Genomic DNA, 12,608 nt, shown 5'->3' with positions numbered 1-12,608 from the left:
TTAGATAGGGATGCCAGAATGACATCCATATTTTGGCAAACTTTATTTGTAGCTTTAGGAACTCAGTTTAACATTAGCTTGGCTTATCACCCTGAAACAGATGGTCAGACAGAAAGAGTCAACCAGATTTTAGAGGACTTGTAAGAATGTACTACATGGATTAGTAGTACAAATGAGAAGATTATCCTCCCTTGGTTGAATTTTCCTATAACAATTCCTATTAGTCATCCATTAAGATGACACCCTTCGAATCACTATATGGAAAGAGGTGTATAACTCCTATCAGCATGGATAAGTTGGAAGATAGGATAACCTTCGGTCCAGAAATGCTCTCAGAAATGGAGGAGCAAGTTAAGCTGATCAGAAAAAGGTTAGCAGAAGCTAACGATCAACATAAAATCTATGTAGATGCAAAGTGTACTCCCAGGCAGTTTGTAGTGGGAGAGAAAGTGCTTCTATGGGTAAAACCAAATAAAAGTAGGATAAAATTTGGAAAGTCTTCCAAACTAGCTCCACGATATGTGGGACCTTTTGAAGTGCTAGAAATCTTAACCCAGTTGCCTACATAATTTCTCTACCACCAGCTCTTGCCCAGTTGCATGATGTATTTCATGTTTCCTATTTGAAAAAGTATGTTTCATATTTTGCACATATGATTGACTGGAACCCTTTGCAGGTACAGGACTCAGGGGTGGTCATGATTGAGCTAATAAGGGTGCTTGAGGTATGTAAGAAACACTTACATAACAAAGAAGTAACTCAGTGCAAGGCCTAGTGGGACCATTATGCTAAGAACAGTGCCACCTGGGAGGATTATAATGAAATCCATCAACGTTTCCCTCACTTGTTGAATGTTTTCAATAGTTAAACTTGTTTCCTTATAAATGTTGGATAAACAATGTTATGTTCATATTTATTGTAAATGATACTTAAAATCATCCAGGATGATGATTCACAAGGGGAAGGATATGTTACATCCCACTTGTTCCCTAGTTGTTAATATGTAGTGTTTACAACATGATATATGTTTTCCCTAGTGTATTTAAGCTATACTTGCAAGATGTTTAATGTGCCCTAGTTTTCATGTTTAAATTGAATGAATGTGTCATAGTTTTCATTTTTAAATTGAATGAATGTGCCTTATTTTTATGTTTTAATTGACAAAATATGCTCAGATGTTCATCCATATTTGGTATGATGTCAACTATCCTTAGAATGATGATTTGATGAATCATAATTGGTAAATTGAGTATATGATAGTTAACATTATGACATGATGTTTTAATTTTGACAATAATCTCTAAAATATCAAAATAGGATAAATTTTGATCTAACTCATTGAATTGGCCAAGTTTGCACAGGAGATCGTTGTCCTCCGCGAAGGGAGGGAAAGTATCATCAGGTCGAGAGGTAAAGGGAAGAAATAACTAATGCCATCTAAAACCCAAACCTTGAGCTAGGTAGATTTATGATTTTCCTTGTCAAACTTCATTTGTCATCACGTCAAGTAACCCTAGATGGTTCGTGCAGAGATTTTAGGGTTCACAACCCTAGGTTTTTTATTGCGTTTTGGGGTATCTCGTTATTATTATTTTAAGGAATTTTTAATTAATTATTATTTAAATTCCACAAAGGCGAATGTTTTATCATGTAAATATATTTATATATGTAAATATATCAATATATACATCTTATGCATAGCATGAATATCAGAGTACGTATACCCGACAGTATACATGCCCCCATAGGCATGCATACATAAGGCATATATATTCATATAGATAAATATATGAATAAGTTTTACACAACTCTAGCAAAGGTAAAGTTCATTTAAAAATAAAAATAAAAAGATATATATATATATATATATATATATATTGATAAATACTAAGAGGGGGGGGTGAATTACTATACCAAAAATTACTATAAACAAACTTTTAAATAGTTTAACAAATAACTAGTACAATAGATTCACTAATAAACCGATTAAGATAAATGCAAACCAAATAGCAAACAAAGCATTCACCCACAAGAGCACAATCACCATAACACAAGATGTTTGACATGGAAACCCAAATGGGAAAAACCACGGTGAGCAGAAACTCACAAGTAACTATCTGTAGAATAGAAACCAGACCGGTTAAGGTCATACAATGTTCTTCACCAGAACAGATCCTATTAGGAATCTAGATCTCTGTTAGGAGATAAGTCCTGTTAAAGACTACCTTGTTAAAGGATTTCAGATCCACAGTTGTGAACCACCTTGTTAGAGGATTTACAAAGGCTTTGCTAGGCCTACCTGGTTAAGGGTTTCAGACTTGTCAAAGATATTAGTAATCAACAAGTGAATGATCTAGACAATAGCACAATATGCTTAATTAGATCCTTGTTAGCTCATTGTTAATGCATTTCAACATTACTTCAGTCTTCAATATCTCCACACTCTATCTCTTCACACAGACCTAATCTGCTCTACAATGATCGCACATAACCTTTTCTATCACACATCTCTCACATGCAAACCCTAGACATGGTGTCCTTATAAAGGAAACTGATTTCATGTCGGTCTAATAGAATTAGACTACAAGGTCCTAGGTTTAGTGCATCTAGACACATTTGGTAACACGATCAAAAATCACCGCCAAAGTGTCGGTGGATGATAACTCATCAGACATTACAGAAATACTGGTTGGTAACTCATCACAAAGTAATACCAGTTAATACAATATACCGATTACCAGTTGTCGAAAATGAAGACTGGTAGACCATAGTGTTTCGATCAAAAGTTAACTACCGCTTGGGTCCTTCGTACCGCTTGAGCTCCTCATACCGCTTGGGGTCTTCATACCGCTTGAGCTCTTCAGTCAATCTGTGACCGGTAAACATCTTCTGCAAAATATCGAGTCTAAAGACTATACTTTCAATAATACACAATACCAATTGGAACAATTACCAGTTGAGCATAACTCATATATCAAGAAAGTGTGTGTCCATCATCAAGAAAGTGTGTGTCCATCAATGACAATCAAAACATCATCAAAATGCCAGCATATATATCATGGGTCAAATTCCTTTTGGTAATATTGCTAAGCTAGTGTATTGGGATGGCAAAATATTTACACCCCCCCTATCCATAACACTAAGCACAATATATATTATTATTTGATGAGCAATTTATATTCTTTATTGGGCAAATTGAGATAAAGGGACTAAACGTATTATTAATATTTCATTATTTTGATATGAATAACAAGCTTAAAAAATATATGAAAAGAAAAGTCTTGGGCATTCTTTTTGCTTGAGTATGGGAATCTTCTCTAGGAAGCCAAAACACAAACCCCATGAGAAAGAAAGAATGCATGACGGACTTTCTTAGGACCCAGAGGCAACTAAGAGGGGGGGTGAATCAATTGTCTATTAATTTCAACCCAAACATAACTTAATCAAACTTGATACTTAATACCGGTAAACCAAACTTAATGTCGGTAAACAGATTAACAGTTAATATCAATACCGGTGAAACTTAATGCATGAAATAGAAAGAGGAACAACATCCACAACACATAACATAGATATTTGTACGTGGAAACCCTTTAAGGGGAAAAACCACAGTGGGAAACCTTACCCACAATCAGATGATACTACTGCAGATAGTATGTGTGTACAAATGGGGTTTGCACATGCAGAAAGGCCAGCTTCCTAGAGCTCACTGCTTGATCACAAAAATGGGAGTCTCATTGACTACAATGGGATATTAAATCCAATGATAATGTACTACTCAAAGTAGCATCTCCAATGCTGGATTCAGTACCGGTTAAGCTCTGATTGTCTCCTTCAAACCTTCCTTGAATCTTTAAATGATGTCTTTGTGAGTAGCTCTGCTTATATTTGCATATACCAAATATCACAACCTTACCATACCATATTGCATACCATTACATAATCTCACAAATAAGATCTTACATATATACCAAAACCTAAGACCAAATGTGTAGGTTGGCTCACTAAGAATATTACAATAAAATCAATTACAACAAGTCAAGATGCAATGCATCATGTCGGCTCAACAACAATATCAATTGATTAAATCATCTCCATAATGTGTTGTACTAATATGGAATAGATAGTGCATGTCGATCCATAACCTAGACCATTTTTTTAGTAACAACAAATATGTCAACCCGGTTAGATCAATAACCAAATCATCAAAACCAAGTGTCCAAACCATGTCTTAGACATAACCAAGTGATCTCTAGATGATAACAAGTCATCCTCAGTGCCGGTGAACAATATAACCTACCGGTGAACCAAATACCGGTGACTATGCATAAGTCACTGAACTTACCAGTGAACATAACCAAAGATCTCCAGAAGGATAAGTGTTGATAAGTGTTGACATCAATGACAAAACCAATACAACATATCCATAATACCAACAATCTCCCCCTTTGGCATTGATGGCAACACAAGATGGAAAAACCATCTAAGTGCCAAAGCAGAAATGCCAATAAACCAAAAACCAACAATCTCCAGAATAGATCAATACCAAAAATTAAAATACAAATGCAGAGAGTATGAATCTTTCCCCCAATGAATAATCTCTCCCCAAAGGATAATGTTTTAATGTTTTTCCATAGATATCTCTCCCCCATTGACATCAAATGCCAAAGCAATACAAATACCAGATACAACCAGTTCATAGAACCAATTACAAATACCAACTTCTCCCCCTGAGAAGTAGCTCTCCTCCATCAAAGCTGGAAAAAGATTTCTCTGCAAATTATGTCAGTTTGATGCCAAGCATCAACTGTCTAAGTCTCTACCGGTGAGGGTATGACCCCAAGATGCTCTCTGAGATATTTAAAAGTTTCCTTAGGAAAAGGCTTAGTAAAGATGTTTGCAATCTACTCTTTAGTATTCACATAAACCAGTCTCACTTCTTTTGCTTCAACATTCTCTTTCAAAAAATTGTATTTGATAGAAACATGTTTAGTTTTAGAGTGAAATACCGGATTCTTAGATATATAAATTGCTGCTAAATTGTCACAATAGATGATTATAGGTTCTTTGCATTTTACCTTTATGTCCTTCAACATTTTCTTAATCCATAATACCTGAGTACAATTAGTTGTTGCTGCAACATATTCTGATTCTGTTGTTGATAATGATGTACAACTTTATTTCTTGCTCAACCATGAAATCAATTTGTTACCAAGAAAGAATACCCCACCAGTGGTTCTCTTTCTATCATCTACATCTCTTGCCTAATTAGCATCGGTGTATGCACATAAATCAAAATTTTCATCTTTAGGATACCATAAACCAAGATTTGTTGTGCCTTGTAAATACCAGAAAATCCTTTTCACTGTTGATTCATGATTTTCTCTAGGATTACTTTGAAATATTGAAACAATACACACTGCATTCATTATATCAGGTCTTGTTTGTGTTAAATACAGTAAACCTCCAATCATATATTTATATCTTGTCGGATTAATAGGAGCTGAATCATCCTTCAATGATGGTTTATCAGCTGTAGTCATAGGAGTACTTACCGGTTTAGAGTTTTCCATACCAAATTTCTTAAAGTAATTCCTTCAAGTACTTTGATTAACATAAGAATATACCTTTATCAGTTTGTGAAATCTGAAATCCTAAAAAGAATTTTATCTCCCCAATCATAGACATTTCCAATTTTTCCTGCATATTATTAGAAAAATATTTACACAATCCATCTTCTCCTCCACAAAGGATGTCATCAACAAAAACTTCAATAACCAAAATGTCTTCATTAGTCACTTTGAAATATAAGTTGTTGTCACCATTACCTTTAGTGTAACCAAGCTTCATAAGATATTTGTCCAATCTAGCATACCAAGCTCTCGGAGCTTGCTTCAATCCATATAAAGCTTTCCTTAATTTGCAAACCATATCTTTATTATTTGTCAATGAGAATCTATCAGGTTGTTCAATGTAAACTTCCTTTTCAAGATCGCCATTCAGAAATGAACATTTAACATCCATTTGATATACTTTATAGTTCTTGTGTGCTGCAAATGCAAGAAATAGTCTGACTGCCTCAATTCTAGCTACCGGTGCAAAGGTTTCATTGTAATTAATTCCCTCTTTTTGTGAATATCCTTTACACACTATTCTTTCTTTGTTTTTGATTACCTTACCATCTTCCTTAGTTTTATTTCTGAATACCCATTTAGTTCCAATTATATTTTTATTTTTAGGTCGGGGAACCAATGTCCATGTATTGTTCTTTTCAATTTGTTCCAATTCATCTTCCATAGCTTTAATCCAATGTTTATCTTCACATGCCTCAATGACAGATGCTGGTTCAATTTGAGAAATTAAACATACCTCTTCATTTGCCAGTCTTCCTCTAGTCATAACTCCTTGATATTTATTCTCAATTATCTGACTTTCAGAGTGATTCAATCTTACATACCTAGGTGTGTTCACTTGTTGTTGTTCTTTAGTCACTGTGGAATTCTTTGATGATGTTGGTGTGACTGGATCAACGTTCTATACTGGTGCACTCTGTATAGGTTCATTTGTGATTATCTCAACTATCGGTTTAGAATCCATAGACCTTGAATTTCTTCTAAAGTGTTCATTAATCTTCACATTTGCACTCTCAATGATTTTTTGCAATCTTTTATTAAAACATCTATATGCTTTGCTCTTAGATGAATAACCAAGAAATATTCCTTCATCACTTCTAGGATCAAATTTACAAATATACTGATCTCTCCTAATGTAACATTTGCTTCCAAATATTCTGAAGTACTTAAGAGTAGGAATATTACCAAACCACAATTCATAGGGTGTCTTAATAGTTTCACCTTTGATGTGAACTCTGTTGAAAGTGTAAACCGTTGTATTCACTGCTTCTCTCCAATATACATGAGGTAGGTTTGCTTCTGATATCATGCTTCTAGCTGCATCCAGAATAGTTATGTTCTTCCTTTTTACAATTCCATTTTGTTGAGGTGTCTAGGGTGCTGATAGTTGTCTTCTAATTCCATTTACTTCACAAAATGTATTGAACTCCTTAGATGTAAACTCACCTCCTTGATCTGATCTTAAACATTTAATTTTCTTATCGGTTTCATTCTCTACAAGTGCCTTGAATAATTTGAATTTCCCAAAAGCTTCTGATTTCTCCCTGAGAAAAGTAACCCAACACATTCTAGAATAATCATCAATGATTAGCATAAAGTATCTATCTCCCTATAGACTTCTTGTTCTTGCTAGACCACATAAGTCAGTATGAATTAAATCAAGAACATCATTGGTTTTCTCAGAAATACTCTTGAAAGTTGTTCTAACTTGCTTTCCCATTTGACATTCCTTACATACCAGATTATGAGGTTTTACAATCTTAGGTAAATCCCTTACTGCCTTAGATGAACTAATCTTTACAATGCAATCAAAATTTACATGACAGAGTCTTTTATGCCATAACCAACTTTCATCAATATGTGCAATCAAGCATGTATTTTCATTGTTATTCAAATGAAAGATATTACCTCTAGTCTAATTACCGGTTGCAATTTCCAAACCAATTCTATTCATGATTTTGCATTTACCATTCTTGAATTGTAACTGAAATCCTTTTTCAACTAATTGATCAACACTCAAAAGATTATGCTTCAAATCTTCAACATAATAAACATTGTCAGTATTGTGCTTACCATCAAAAGATATAGTGCCTTTTCCTCTGATCAAACAAGTTTTGTTGTCTCCAAATCTCACTAGACCTCCATTGTATTCTTGAAAGGATAAAAATTTACTTTTATCACCAGTCATATGATGTGAACATCCAAAGTCTATAATCCATTCATCATTTTCTTCAATTTTAGCTGCCAGGGCCTACTCTACCGGTGGAACAGTAGGTGTCAGTTGATCTTCTGTTATTGCAACAAAAGCCCATCCATTGTCTCCTGGTTCTTCATCAAAATCATCAGTAACTCCTTCATCAACATAGTAACATGATTTGTCTCTATTCTTCTTAAATATGTATCTCTGATATTCAGGGTTAGGCTTATATGTTCTTTTAGCTTCTTCTCTCAATCTTGCATGTCTATCCTGACAACTAGATGCCATATGACCAATTTTATTACAGGTAAAACATTTAAAAGGTGTTTTACCTTCATACTTACTTCCAATAGGACCTTTAGGCATTTTCCTCGCAAATAGTGCTTCAAGTTCTTCCAGTTCTTCATTTTCCTTCCTGATGTCTTCAAGTTCTCTTGCATAAAGTGCTTTCCAATTAGATTTATCAGCTGATGATGAAGATGCTGCAAATGATGATGCTTTGAAATCTAAATCTGTCTTAATTGTAGCAACAGGACCAAATTCCTCAAGCTCAAATGCTGAAAGTTTTCCAACCAAGATATCTCTAGATACTGATGTATTAGGCATAGTTCTTAGCTCATTAATAGTAGTTACTTTCATTTTGTATACTGGTGGAAATTCTCTTAAAACTTTAGAAATAATTTCATCTTCACTTAAAGAAGCTCCACAACATTGTATTCCCAAAACAATTTCATTAACCCTTTCCATAAAAGCAAAAATTCTTCCATTTTCAAATTTTCATACCTGACCCAGAAGCATTCCAGTTTTGCAATTTTGACAGTGGAATCACCTGCATTCAATGTCTCCAATTTATCCCAAATAGCTTTAGCAGTTGATCGGCCTGATAATCCTATGATTTGTTGATCTGACAAGGCGCTCAAAAGTGCTTCTCTTGCTTTGCAATCATTCTCTTGAAGGTTGACCTGGTGTAGGACCAACATAATCATTCTGTGTAACATCCCATATGTCTTTTCCAATGCAATTCAGATGTGTCTCCATTATGATCTTCCATATACCATAGTTAGTTCCATCAAGTTTCAGATTGTCCTTCCTGAAATAGTTAGTTGCCACAGAATCTCCTCAAGTTGTTAAACTTCTGCAAAACGAGGACTTAGCTCTGATACCAATTGTTAGGACCCAGAGGCAACTGAGAGGGGGGGTGAATCAGTTGTCTATTAATTTCAACCCAAACATAACTTAATCAAACTTGATACTTAATACCGGTAAACCAAACTTAATGTCGATAAACATATTAACAGTTAATATCAATACTGGTGAAACTTAATGCATGAAATAGAAAGAGAAAAAACATCCACAACACATAACACAGAGATTTGTACGTGGAAACCCTTTAAGGGGAAAAACCACAGTGGGAAACCTTACCCACAATCAGATGATACTACTGTAGATAGTATGTGTGTACAAATGGGGTTTGCACATGCAGAAAGGCCAGCTACCTAGAGCTCACTGCTCAGTCACAAAAATGGGAGTCTCACTAACTACATTTGGATGATTAAATCCAATGATAATGTACTCCTCAAAGCAGCATCTCCAATGTTGGATTCAGTACCGATTGAGCTCTGATTGTCTCCTTCAAACCTTCCTTTAATCTTTAAATGATGTCTGTGTGATTAGCTCTGCTTATATTCACATATACTGAATATCACAACCTTACCATACCATAATACAACCATTACATAATCTCACAAATGAGATCTTACATATATACCAAAACCTAAGACCAAATGTGTAGGTTGGCTCACTAAGAATATTACAATAAAATCAATTACAACAAGTCAAGATGTGATGCATTATGTCGGCTCAATAACAATATCAATTGATTAAATCATCTCCATAACATGTCGTATTGATCTAGAATAGATAGCGCATGCCAGTCCATAACCTAGACCAATTTTCCAGTAACAACAAATATGTCAACCCGGTTAGATCAATAACCAAATCATCAAAACCAAGTGTCCAAACCATGTCTTAGACATAACCAAGTGATCTCCAGATGATAACAAGTCATCCTCAGTGCCGATGAAAAATATAACCTACCGGTGAACAATATAACCTGTCGGTGAACCAAATACCGGTGACTGTGCATGAGTCATTGAACTTGCCGATGAACATAACCAAAGATCTCTGGAAGGATAAGTGTTGATAAGTGTTGACATCAATGACAAAACCAATGTAACATATCCATATTACCAACAGACTTTCCTTTGGCTATTTGGGGAGATACGCCTTCTATTAGGGGAGAAACGCTTGATGGGGAAAACATTTTTTTTGTTTATTTAGCGGATTATGCTTTGAATGACTTCATTTTTGGAGGAGAGCCATAAAAACAAAATTATGCTCAGCGATTTTGGGGGTTTTCTTCTTTTTATTTTCCAAAATAAAGGGTAGCTGTGAGGAAAGGCGTGGGAAGCATTCTCTAGTCATATTGTCTTCTATAAATATACCAGGTCATGCAATCTGGCTGATACCCTGCGAATTTGTTATTTTCTTCTTCCTCTTTCTTATTTAACTTAAAAAAAGGTAGATAGAGGGAAAAAAACATAATATAGAATGTTCTTTGTTATATCTTGATATTTCTGAATTATACACAATTTGTGGTTTGAATGCTTGAAAGTACTTGAGTGCTAGAAAGGGTTTAACCCTTTTGCAGTTTGAAAGTGAATATATGTACTATATCTGTCAATTATTTTCCAATAATCCTAAATTACTTAACTGTTCTTGGATTTAAAGGAGGGTTTGAAAGCTACTGAACCGGTTCTCATACCTGTACGCTGATATATATATATATATATATATATATATATAATGATATGTCAAGATATTCTATATTAATGAAATATTGTTGTTAAACCATACCCTATTAGGGGGTTTTAATTCTTCAGTTGTTATGATTCTTATGTTTTAAAAGAAGCATACTCTATGTTCGAGTAGATTGTTGTTACAAACCTTTCTCATTAGCAAAATATTTGTATAAAACCAATGGTAGAATGTAATAGCAGTCATTTTGATATTAAAAAAAAAAAAAAATTAAAATCTAAACCTTTGTAAAGGAGCAGTATGTCATAATTGGCTATCATAAAAGATGGTTGCTAGCTTGAACATTTTAAAGAACCAAAATGAATTTGGGTAGAGGAATATATATATATATATATATATAGACACACACACACACACAAACATACATACATTTATATTATATATGTGTGTGCGTGTATGTATAATACTCTATACATGTATGTGTAATGTATATGGATTATTTAACCCACAATCAATGTAATAAGTTGTAAAAAGATATGCAAGAAGTATTCCTCAAATTAGAGTGGATGCCTATCTAAGACTTGTGTTAAGAAGACTTTTGACCTCTTAATTGAGATTTTTCAAAAATTACTTGTCTGGAAATCATAACAGCAGAATCAAATGACCTAACTAATTGAGATTGTCATCTTTAGATTTAGAAATAAACTAATACCCTATCCTAGGATGGTAGTGGGCAGAAGGGCACCACTGTACCTCAATGCAGATAGCATCACCATTAAGTGATTACCCTCAAGATGCCAGGACAATAGAGACATGATAGGCATTTTTTACATTCCATACTTATGAGTTGGATGTACAGCTAGGAGCTCTTATGCCCCCTATTTTGACATCCCAGGGATTTAGTTTGGTCATAGTTCCTATATGAGTTCAGTTGAACCCATTTTGACCCTAGACCCATGTTGAGAAGGGTGGTGATCATTGATAGCACATTTAATCATGCTTGCAGTGTTTAAACCTTGGCCAGGTTGGTGTTGCGTAATGCAAGCCACCGTCAGATAATTAGTACCAGATACACCTCTAGTTAGGAGTGTCATACTAGTTGGGGGTTACCAATAGTGTATGACCAACTAGCTTGTGTAGGTCCTAAACACCATGTCTCAGATGACATGAGTTCCACTTCCTGTTACCTTCCTGCGAAGGGTCGGGCCAATCCAGTCGGATATGGCACGAGAGACTGGTAAGTCCGTGGTTGGGCAAAAAAGCACGCTGATGATACTTTCATCCTCACTGATAAGTTGATAAAGTTATGAAGTTTATAATGTTAGCATCAGATGAAATGTACTCTCTAAACCCTCTCTCTTCATTTTAATGCAATGTGTTAAATAGTTTCATATCTCTTGTTCATGTTTTGGGTTTAGTTCATTGTGATGCAATTCTCAGTTAAAAGCTAGTTTGAGTTAGACACTTTCAGATATTTGTTGATATTAAAAAATAAAAATAAAAATCTCTTCCTTTATATGTTAAGTTGCAATGATCATATCAACAGTTATATTTGTTTTAGCATGGTACATTTATGTTTAAAATGCTTTATTTCATTTCAGCATGTTATTTCGTTTTAGTATGTTACACAATTAAAGTTATAAGATTACTATCAACCTATGAAGATAAAGTAAATTATAAATAAAATATACTTGTGATAAAATTTTGATTGCAAGGGGTTGTTGGTTTTGGAAGCATTGGCCATGGAAGTACCACTAACTATGAGCATCCTTCTTAAAGCTATGCCAAAGAGCATCAACACTTAAACCATTTGTGTTCACAAAATTTGTGAACTCATTTTTAATCAAATCTCGCATATCATCTTCAAGGAAGAGTCTAAGGAATGTTACCTTGTATTCCTTTTTGGGTGCAAATGAAAGGACTGCCTTTGGAATATAGAGAGGCCAAAATATTGGAGGCAT

General features: G+C 34.4%; 1 non-coding gene across 1 annotated transcript in view; it reads left to right on the top strand.

Annotated features, from left to right (window-relative positions):
- Positions 1 to 287: 287 nt before the first annotated feature.
- Positions 288 to 12,608, top strand: part of LOC131073907 (uncharacterized) — a 72,499-nt gene continuing 60,178 nt past the window's right edge. The window contains exons 1-2 of the transcript XR_009358991.1: positions 288 to 461; positions 677 to 724. This is a non-coding gene — a transcript (uncharacterized LOC131073907). The remainder of the gene's footprint in view (positions 462 to 676; positions 725 to 12,608) is intronic.

Source organism: Cryptomeria japonica, chromosome 9 (assembly GCF_030272615.1).
Source record: "Cryptomeria japonica chromosome 9, Sugi_1.0, whole genome shotgun sequence".
NCBI classification, from domain to species: domain Eukaryota; kingdom Viridiplantae; phylum Streptophyta; class Pinopsida; order Cupressales; family Cupressaceae; genus Cryptomeria; species Cryptomeria japonica.
This window is presented reverse-complemented; position numbering and strand designations above follow the sequence as displayed.